Genomic DNA, 10,893 nt, shown 5'->3' with positions numbered 1-10,893 from the left:
TAGATGTCACATTTGTTCAAAATTGAGCAACTACAAACAAAATCATGTTTCGAGATAATTTATATGGATTATTTTTCCAGTCACGATAAACACATAAATGTTTTTTTCCGGGAGAGATGTGTTTATGTTAGAACGGGGTGATGGAAGGTACATGGCAAAGGAAAAATAAGAGAGTGTGTTTAAATTTTATCAGTGTTAAATAGCTTTAAAGATCACAAACTTTCTGCATTTCGATAAAAATAGATTAATTATTTTGCAAAAAAAAAAAAGCGCATGTTCGATTGTCATCGCAAAATGGTAAGAATTTTTATGATCGTGCACTATTTCTAATAAGAAATTACTATAAAAATGTTTCCTAGGCTAAATCACCGTTCTAGAAGTATTTTACGATTATTAAAAAAAATACATGGAGTCAGTAAATACCGACATTACGACGCACTGTTGATTATTAACTCTTTGTCATATTAAGGTAAAGATACGCATTCTAAACAAAAAGTATCAGACAAAAAGCATATTTTCAACAGGCAATTTTCGAGGAGGCGTTATTGAATGTTATGAACAGTGGCGGCTCGTGGCTTGAAATCGTGGGGGGGGGGGGTGCAACTTTCGAAATGTACATACACACTGTAAGTACAGTGTATGCATGTTTGGACAAAATATCAAAATTATGGCAAAAAATTAAAAAAAAAAGAAAGAATATTGTTTATTATCGATAAAATTATACAGTTTGGAATAATTCAAAATTACTTAAAAAAAAATCCATTCTTCTTGTTTTGTTTCGAACGAAAACGTCAATCACTCTTTCCTTGATGTTTATGTGACTGTTGAAGAATTTTTTTCTCCGTTGAAATCATTACAAGTGCATTTAATCTATCCTGATTCATAGTACTCCTCAGAAACGTTTTTATTCTCTTTAATCTTGAAAACAGCGTTCAGGCTCTGATGTAGTCATAGGAATTGCCAAGAGAATTTTTATCAATACAGTAATTTCACTAAGAACACAATCTAAATTATTTTCTGTTATAAATTTTAAGCAGTCAATTAATTTACAATCATGCATGTCGGGTCTACTGTAGAATACTCGAAGTTCAGTTTCAAGTTTATCTTTGTTGATCATGGGATATGCTTCCGTGGTTAATTCTGTTTCTTCTGTAGGCAATTTATTCTTAAAATTAGCTAATTTATCCTTTAAATAAGTAAATAAAAAATAAATAAATAAAATAAGACGGAGTAAACACGAAAAGCATTACGAACACTCTACTACCTGCGCAAACTGCATATAAATAACAGTGGAACTGGGCGACGGACAGTGCCACATCTCACTATGATGTGCATATGCTTGCACGCGTAGCAATATGACACTGTGGTAAACACAGTGCTGCTAGCGTCCTTCGCCCTCCAAGTACTACAAGATGAATTTTTATTATTTTTATACAAAATAAGAGAATTGTATAGGATTGTTCATGATAAAATTAAAGATTACAAGCAAATATAAATAAATTAATAAATATATTTATATATCGAGAAAAATTGGGGGTGCTGCAGTTCCGCAGTGCCTATGCACGACCGTCCCCCTGGTTATGCAGCAGTGTTTGCGGTACGCATCATTTTCGTTATTAAAAACTTGTAGAACCACCGTTATGTGTTTCAATAAAAGGCTATAAACAAGTATCCATTTTTCTTTTTCTGTATGTATGGTCGCACTTATTACATGGATCACAAATGATGATTGATAAGCAATGTATTAAAATGCATATTTTTTTTATTTAAATCATTTCTGAACATTCGAAATTATTCAGTAAATATAATTATTGAAGGCTTTTGAGGAAAGCTAATAAATTTCGACAACTGCTGTCCAATCCATCGATTACTTTTTTGACCTCTAAGTTTCATAATACGAACATTAGATTGGCTATGACGTGTGAAGTTTTATCTCTCTCTGGGTAAGTTAAAATGTTAAATAAAGTATTTTAAAGCTCTTTCTTAATAATTGTGAATCGATAGCTCATATTCCAAACAACCACTAGATTAGATAAAATCTAATAGTTTAGAATAAACCAACCTGAATAAGATTGTTTGATAACTGGTGTTTCGGATTAAAAGTTGGACCGAATACTAAAATCGAATACCTGCACACTTCACGAGATAAGCATGACTTGATTATGATAGTCATTAAATTGATTTTTATTGGTAATTATCTCAGTTTTGATGTCGTTTTAGTTAATAACATTATTCAGAAATGTAAAGGAGGCCGTATAATCGGCCACCAAACTCGCAATCATTCATACTGTTGTAGCTTTGTTGCATGAGGGGTACGACATGCATAGCCTTCAGTAATTGTTGAACGTGTGACATTGTAGTACGGTATGTGTCAGGTATTTTGGAAAAGTTAAAAAAGAAAATTTAAGTCCATAAAGATTATTTATTTTCTTTAAATAATCGAGAAAATAATTATTTAAAATAATATCTCAGTTGCATGCATGAGATCGCATCTTTCTACACTGGTGTCCAAAATCTTAAGACGAACACTGTTTCTGAAGATTACAGCCGCAAATTCAGATGAATCAGCTTGTGGCAATTTGTATAACTAATGATTTCGAGTAGAAACAGGGTACACATTCAGATTTTCGAATCGCGCAAAGGGGTCGCTTGGTAGCACTCAACAGGATAGAAGTCAAAATGCTGTGCTAAGAAAATTGCGTTTGAAGGAAGCTCTTTTCGTGAAGGAATAAAGTTGCGAACCTCGATGCCTTGTAATGTCTCAGACGTCATCTAGATTATCTCACGCGGAGATGAATTATTGGAAAGCTTTATAAAGGCCGCAGAATTACTGATATTGCCAGGGAGTTTGGAATCCACATAGTATTGTATACTGGCTCAGGAAAGCGTTACAAACCAATGGACATGTTTCATTGTTCCATGTTCCAGACGTGTTCTAAGAGGTCTCCCTCGCTCTACTACGAAACACGAAGAGAGATTTTTGGTAACAGCAAAACGTAATCGACACCACGTCAGGTCAGCTTGCAAGTCGGCTCCATTCAAGCACAGGTGCGCAGATATCTTGAGAAACTGGGACAAGACGTCTGCGACAAGGAGGCCTATATTCCCGAAGGCCTGTATATGCATCCTTTTATCCACAGCTCATCGTAGAGCACGTTTTCAGTGGTGTTGTATCCATAACAATTGGACAAGACACCAATAGGCTAAAGTACTCTTTACAGATGGGAGTCGTTTTAGTCTTACCTCCAATTCTAGAAGACATTTGATCTGGCGTGAAAGTGGTATTGCTTACCATCTCAAGAAGGGGGATAGATACGGCGGTGCGAAGGTCATAGTGTGAGGAGGCATTACGATTAATGGACGCACCGATATACATGTACAGGAAAAACGATTATGAGTGGAAAACGGAGCTGACATTTCAGCCGTTGTCCAAGTTGAAATACAGCGGAGAATCCAATGACAAGCAAAATATGAAAATCTGGAAGGATGGAGCTATCTCAACGGGAACGTAGTTGAGGATTTCGGATGCAGCTTCTTTTCCAACAGCGATTTATGGATATAAGACTTGGAACTTAAAGAAGTCGATAGGAAAAGGATAGCTGCTTTTGAGATCTGGTGAGTATCATACACTGAAACGTGGAGAAATGGATGGGTGCTAGAAAACATCAGTAGAACTTTAAGGCTCCTTAAGGATATTGACAGAAGAAAGTTGAAATACTTTGGACACCTTGAAAGGGTGGAAGTGGAATTTCTCAAAACAGTAATAGAAGCAAAAGTTCCCGGAAAAAGAGGAAGGGGTAGACTGTCAGTGAGATGGACGATGGTGTGTCTGTCTGCAGTGACTGATCTTCAGAGAGTTGAAACCTCCAGAAAAGCATACAACAGGATCATTGGTGTGGCACATCACCGAGCATGTAAGTGACCATACGGTATCTGTTGATGTCCAATGAACAGAATCTTATATAAATCAGGTCATAAAAGAATTGCTTATTAATATTATAAATATTAGATTTTCAATAAATCTGGAATATACAGAATACGACAACCTCTTTTCTGTATACATCTTTTTTAAACTGTAAATTCGGAATGTAGGTTTTGGATTATGATAAAGAACTTACTGCAAGAATTGCAGAAATACTTCTAGGATGTGCTTCAATTTAAAATTTCCTTCGGAGTATATTACTTGTATTTTTTCATGAAAATAAAGGCTTTGAAAACATAGACTCTTTACGATTTCTAGTTTGATGTTTCAAGGAAAAAAGATTTTATTCTTGTGATCCTCCACACCATTACAGCTTGCCACCAGCGTGAGGTGTTCCAACTTGGAAGAAAGGTGTCGCCTCATGTTGTTACGTAATAGGTAATTTCATTGTTTAATTTGACTCTTACGCAGTTATATGTATTTCTATCTTACCCCCCCCCCTTTTAAATTGACAGATATCTTCCGTATATCTGTCCATTTATAATTACTGTAAAATACTTGCGTGTCTGTGTGTTTTTTCTTAAACAAATTCATTATGTAAACATTTTGTTTAAATAATGAATTATGTAAATTGCAAAACCACATAGTTGATACCTGGATGTTAGGTCATTACGTCTGCATGCAGTGTTAGTTTATAATTTGTCCTTTGAAACACATAAACCTAAAAAAGTAATCTATCTAACACTGGACGTAACATTTCATTCCTATCTGTATGGTTTTGAAGAAAAAACTTGATTCAGGAATTTTGATGCAGTAAAACTTTCTCCATAATAACACATTAAATATCATTTGAACAGTGCTGCGCATTTAGTTTATTAACGTGTTTTATTTGAAAACCAAGTATGTATTCTTAATAAAAGCAAGCAAATGGAATGTTTTCATAAACATTTAATCTCCAGAAGTACTTGTTTTCTTACTCCTCGCCTCTCAAACATCATCACGCACAGGACGAACAAAAACAAAGCGAACTTCACTTTGTGCGAATTGCAGTACAGTCATTTCGTGCGTTTTAAGTGTGCTTAAAACGCACGAAAAGTGAAAGTGCTGTTGTTTTAAAATGATCGATTCGCAACAGACATTGAGTATTATGTTATTTAACTGACTAAAGCAGCGAGTTCTCAAAACAGGTAGCACAAAAGAGACAGCGATGCCACAAACGTTTCTCAAGGACAGTGAAGAATTTTTGTAACTAAAAAGATAAAAATAAGCCGAACTTTATATGCGGCGTAATATAAAGTTCGTGTAAAGCATCTCAGCAGCAGAGTCGATAACACGATTAGAACACCGGAGAGTGTAAAAGATGCGTGAATGACCGTGTGTTTTCGAAACAATTACCAATACTTTTAACATGGTGCATTACATGTCAGTGCAGCATGTTTTAGCTGCACTAACGTGAATAATTCATTCCATTGATTTTTGAGGACTCCTGAGTGACGTTTCTATTGGTGTGCAAACAAGCAAAACCATCTCCTGAATGAAAATGATAAAGAATACGAAAAATCATTGCTGGTGGTTAGCGTCCACTTTCATTCCTTTGGGCCAAACATCATTTGGAAAGAAAATGCTGTTGCCAAAGTTGATTTTTCAATTCCACATTGGGAATCCAAAACAGACAACGATGCATCATTTAGGACGTTTGTCATTGCAAAATTGTTATTTTTCTTCACATATTTAACATTGTATTTCTTTTACTGAGCCTTGGTGAATTTTTATTAAATTCTGCAAACGAAATATAGTGGCTAAATACCTGTAAAAAACAACTCATGAAAAATGCCTTCTACTTTTGAAATTGGCGTCTTTTATATTCTATAGGTCTATCTGTTTATTTACGTTGCATGCTCTCCATTCACAGGTTATTCAGTCTGTGAGTGATTTTATATTATGATTCCATTATAAAGTATATCTTTGAAATGTATGGGAAGCTAACTATAATTTTAACACAAGTTATTCAGTCTGTATTAAGTGATCGTATATCACTCACTATTTCATACATTTCGCAACAACTGACTGGATATATATTGTAAGGGGGGGGGGGGGAGCTCTGTGATGATGTGACCACTTTGCCACTTTGGTTGCCCATCGCTAGAATTTTTATTCTTGATCGAACTCATGAAAAGCTGCAGACTTACAGCACGATAACAGCGTGGGTAAACTAACACCGGATAATCACCCAACCTTGTTCTACAGACTAACATAGTTTCCAAGCCACTTCATTCTTCTAATAAAAAGAATGGTATGGGTTAGAATCTTTTAGAAAAATTTGGACGCACGGCCTCTAGGTCAAAGATAAGAGAATCTATCATTTGACCAACGAGGCTGCCACTATTGCCTTATTACAAATGTAAAGCTGCAGGTGTATAAGAATATACATATACCGACACTGAATTGGAAACGTTCATGCAGATATATGTATACATCTCTTACGCATCTTATATTAAAAAAAAAAACTTGGTCAAGTGCGTCATAATTTGTTCTAGGCAACTATTTAAGAATGCTGCGGGTCAGTGATCGTCAGTGTTGATCACAATGGAAAAAAACAAAGGATCTTTCAGAGTTCAATGTTATGGGTGCTCGTCTGGCTAGAATCACGATATTGAAAACAGTAAAGATAAATGGTTTCCCCCAAAGTGAGATATCCCGGGCGTTTAATCAGTGTAGACGTAACCCACATTGCTTGTCTAAGAAGTGTAACTGTGGTCTTAAGACAGTCAGGAACGAGATCGTCTGAGAAGGATTGTACGGACAAATAGACTTATAGACTTTCCTCTGTGCATCAGACTGTTGCATTTCATGATGGCTGTTTCCGTCCCATATCTCACCGGACCATGCTCAAGAAATTGAAGAGGATCGGTATTGGCAGTCTATGCAGAGACCAATGATTTCTGCGAAGAACGGTAAAGTTCTACAACGCCGTAACTGGAAAAACTGATAAAAAGTCATGTAGTCCGGCAACGCATGGTACATCTTCGTCTATACCGACGGTAGACAGAAAGTTTGGCGGGAGCCCCATGAAGCAATGAACCCAGCTTGCCTTGTAAGCAACTCAAGATTCAGGATGTGTTGTGGGATCTGTTTTGTTAGTACGAAACGTTTCCCCTGATATTGCTGGGGTCAGGTGTCTTCCAAGGAATATCTGAACATTGTTGCCCATCAAGTCCATCCTGCAATGTTGACTTTTATCCATCAGGTGACGAGATTTTTTTTTATGTTGAGCCCATACACGAGATGTTAGCTAATAAACCTATAGTACGTTAGTACCGTATATGGGTAGTGGGTTGGGAAAGGAGAGACTTGCTTACATTTGATCTAAAAGCCTGTATAGTGTATTCCTTGAGAAACCCATATGGGGGGAAGATTGTTCCACAAAACAGCAGTAGCAGGGAATGAAGGAGGAGGAAAAGAAACTTGTTTTGTGGGTTTCAAGGTATACTGTGAAGGGATGTTGGCGGCAGAGGCACTGTTCCAACGGACTTAGTACTGAGTGGGGAAGTTATTGATACTATTTCAGATGAAGATTTGCCATTGAAATATTTATAGAATACACATATTACAGAAACCAAATGATTGTGCGAAAGTGGGAGGAGTGAGCTGGTAAGAGATGGGTTATTAATCCATCTAATTGCCCTTCTCTGTAGTGAGTCCGGCATTTTTGAGGGAGCTCTTGGGGACTCCACTCCAAATATGAGAGCAGTATTCAATAGCTGGGCGGATTTGCGATTTGTATAAAGTTAACAGCTGTTCAGGGGTGAAGTAATAACGTCTTGAGCAAAAAAGAAATTTTAGAAGCTGAGGATGCAATGGTTGTGATGCATATATGCCAGCAGAGGCCTTGTCTGGAAATTTGAGTGTAGTCAAAAATAATACTGGAAGAAAATGGTTCTTTTTTATGAGAAATAAGACAGAACTGAATTTTCCTAGCATTGAAATTGACGAGGTTATCTGAACTCCATTGGAGGATGGCTTGGCAATCAGAATTGGGGGGCAGGTGATTGATGTTCTGTAGGCTGAGGTGAGTTCTGAGGCTGAGGAGTACTTTTACTGTTTTTATGCACTGTGTTCGCTACTTCTACAATTACAATATTGTAAGTTGATTGCCAAAGCCATCATTCTACACTCAGGAAATGTCATGTTTAAATTATAGACGTGTTTGTCCCAACATTTCGTGACAAACGTGGTTTAGTACCATTATAGAAAGTACAAAATGCATTTTTTCAACGTTGTATCGAGATGCTTTCTCATTAATAACGTTCTAAGTGGTATAATGGAAGAGAGAAGCACAGTTTTGATTTCCATTTACTGTTATTAAGTTATTTGTTGTTTTTATAGTTCTTTCGAATGTCTACATTTGCCCTGTTTCATGCAGAGTTGTTTACAGATTTCGAGAAGGAAAAAAGAGAAAGAAAGAAAAAACATAATACGTAACATAGGAGTTAATTTCAAATTTTGTATTATTCCAAAAAAAAAATTGAAAGTACTTTTCAGAATTTTTAATTATCCTTTACAATGCATAAAAATATGTAATATTGTATTTATGCACTAAGCTTTATTAGATTATGTCTTTCGCAATAAATGTACTACACAGTAATGTAAGGCATGTTGGTCGTATTCATAAATGTCTGATGACACACACACAAGAACTTTTTGATGGGATCAAAAATCATTCGCCGCTTATCTTAATGTTATAGCTCCATTTGCGACTGCAAAATGAAAGACTAAATAACTATGCAAGATGCAATGCGTCAAGCTGTGAAAACTTCTCACGGACTTGCTTCTGGAGGGGGAAAGCGAAAACATTCACTTCACGAGCTTCTGCATTCTAAGTTCAAACTGGGAGGGAAATCTGCTGATGATGTTGAACATCGATATTGTCCATCAAACAGCGAAGTGGCCGAAAATGTGGAGCAAAACAAGAACTTTTTATCTGAAAATGGATGCACCGCCATCAGCAAGTTAGCTAATCAGCTGAGAATTTCATCTGGATCGTGTCAAATATTCTGACACACGTGATCTGAAAATGCAATGGATTGCAAGAATAAGTGTTTTGGCTGTAAAGCATTTCTGGCCAAAAACAGACAGTTGTTTTTCTGCGTCCTCAGCAAAATCCAGATAAATCGCTATATAAGCATTTTCTCTGTCCAATACACTAGTCACCTTATTATAAAATGAGCTTTTACTTTTACTAAAGTAAAAGCTCCCTTTAGCAAACCCATACTGTGCTCTTGAAAGATTTCCATTCGTATTCTGTCTCTAACCAGCTTATAGTCCAACTATAAGCATGTGTATATACTGTATACTGGACGCCATTAGCTTGTGTCCAATATGCAGGGTTAGCCTAAAAGAAATAGACACTTTCAAAGTTTTAAAGAAAGAGTTTTAATAGCATGGCAGAAATACTTACATGGTTTGAAGAGCACGTCCTGAAGTTTACATGGGTAAGTTACAAGTGTTCTATGTGTGACCCTTTTGTAACACAACAAATATCAATGCGATAGTCCAGTTCTTCCAAACACTTCTCAGCATCTCCATGTCAACAGTCGCAGCAGCTACTGTGATGCGTTGTTTAAGATCGTCCACTCTTGTAGGAAGGGGAGGAACAAAAAATCTGTCCTTTATGTACCCAAATAAGAAGTAGTCACAGGGTGTTAAATCCGGACTTCTTGGTGGCCAACATGTAAGAGACATGTTCTTGAACGTCCAATCCAACGCCGAGGCAAATTTTCATCCAGGTAATTTCTAACTTTAAGGTGCTAGTGCGGAGGAGCGCCATCTTGGACATTATATATATATATATATATATATATATATATATATATATATATATATATATATATATATATATATATATATATATATATATATATATATATATATATATATAAGCCTGTATAGCTTATAGGCGACTAGAGGAAATTTTTCTAAGCCTTTTTTCGACTGGTTCCCGAGTTAGTCGATCTCTGGCACGGGCAAGCAGGTTTTTCCTCCCGGAAACTCCGGTTTTTCGTCCTGTAAACTCAAGAAAATCGACCGTAGAACCCACATTATTTCAGACATTAAATATATTGTGTTAGGGTTAGGGACCACGAGATGGCGGCACATTTGAGCCGTCTCTCTTCACTGCGTACCGCTTAATTAGTGATAGCCTTGGGCCATCTCTGATTGGGTACCAGTGGAGATTGAACTGCCCACTCAGTCTCCAAAAGTTAGATAGGGCTAAATGGCCTCGCCTACTCCCGTATACGGGAATAAAAAGGCGTTAGCTGATTTTTTTATATATATATATATATATATATATATATATATATATATATATATATATATATATATATATATATATATATATATATAAATTTTGTGATTAATTTAAAATTAATGTCTTCCTCTTGTTATTGAACTAATGAACATTCCATTAGTGCAAATGGTAATTCTTTCGATAAACACATTTGAAAAAAATGGCTTTATCAATCAAGCACTATAAATACTCACCGTCACATAAACACTGTTCTTATCATAATAGAAAAAAGACATTTTGTTACAAAAGTCGGTAGTCACAGTACAGAAAATAGGACATGTCATTTATCATCTTTCATTAGTGTTAATTATGCAAAACGTGTATCCGATTGAAAGTGTTTTTGTCGATTTGCCTTACGGATGTTTTCTCCTCCAACATAGAAATCGATAAGGAATACTTCGATGTGATTCTTGAAATGAAAAGAAATGAAAACCACCTGCTCTGTTAATTCAGCGAACTGAATTCAAGAAGAAAAATCGAAATCCGATGTTCTCCTTGCTGCCGTTGGATAGTTTGAGAAAATACTTTAGCCAGCGTCAGCTGGTGTGAATAAATAGGTACTTCTATACAATGTAATTTCGAAGAGAATGCAGTGAGTTCTGTTGGACGATCCTCCCCTTTT

General features: G+C 36.1%; 1 protein-coding gene across 1 annotated transcript in view; it reads left to right on the top strand.

The window, feature by feature from the left end:
* The first annotated feature begins 270 nt into the window (after window positions 1-270).
* Window positions 271-10,893, top strand: part of LOC150096372 (putative ammonium transporter 3) — a 29,627-nt gene continuing 19,004 nt past the window's right edge. The window contains exon 1 of the mRNA XM_090409045.1: window positions 271-297. The gene's annotated coding sequence lies outside the window, so the exon portion shown is untranslated. The remainder of the gene's footprint in view (window positions 298-10,893) is intronic.

The sequence above is a fragment of the Typopeltis vanoorti genome, chromosome 19 (assembly GCF_054136105.1).
Source record: "Typopeltis vanoorti isolate ZY-2024b chromosome 19, IOZ_Tvanoo_1.0, whole genome shotgun sequence".
In the NCBI taxonomy this organism is placed as follows: Eukaryota; Metazoa; Arthropoda; class Arachnida; order Uropygi; family Thelyphonidae; genus Typopeltis; species Typopeltis vanoorti.
The sequence above is the reverse complement of the archived record's forward strand: the minus strand, read 5'-3'. Positions and strand labels throughout refer to the sequence as shown.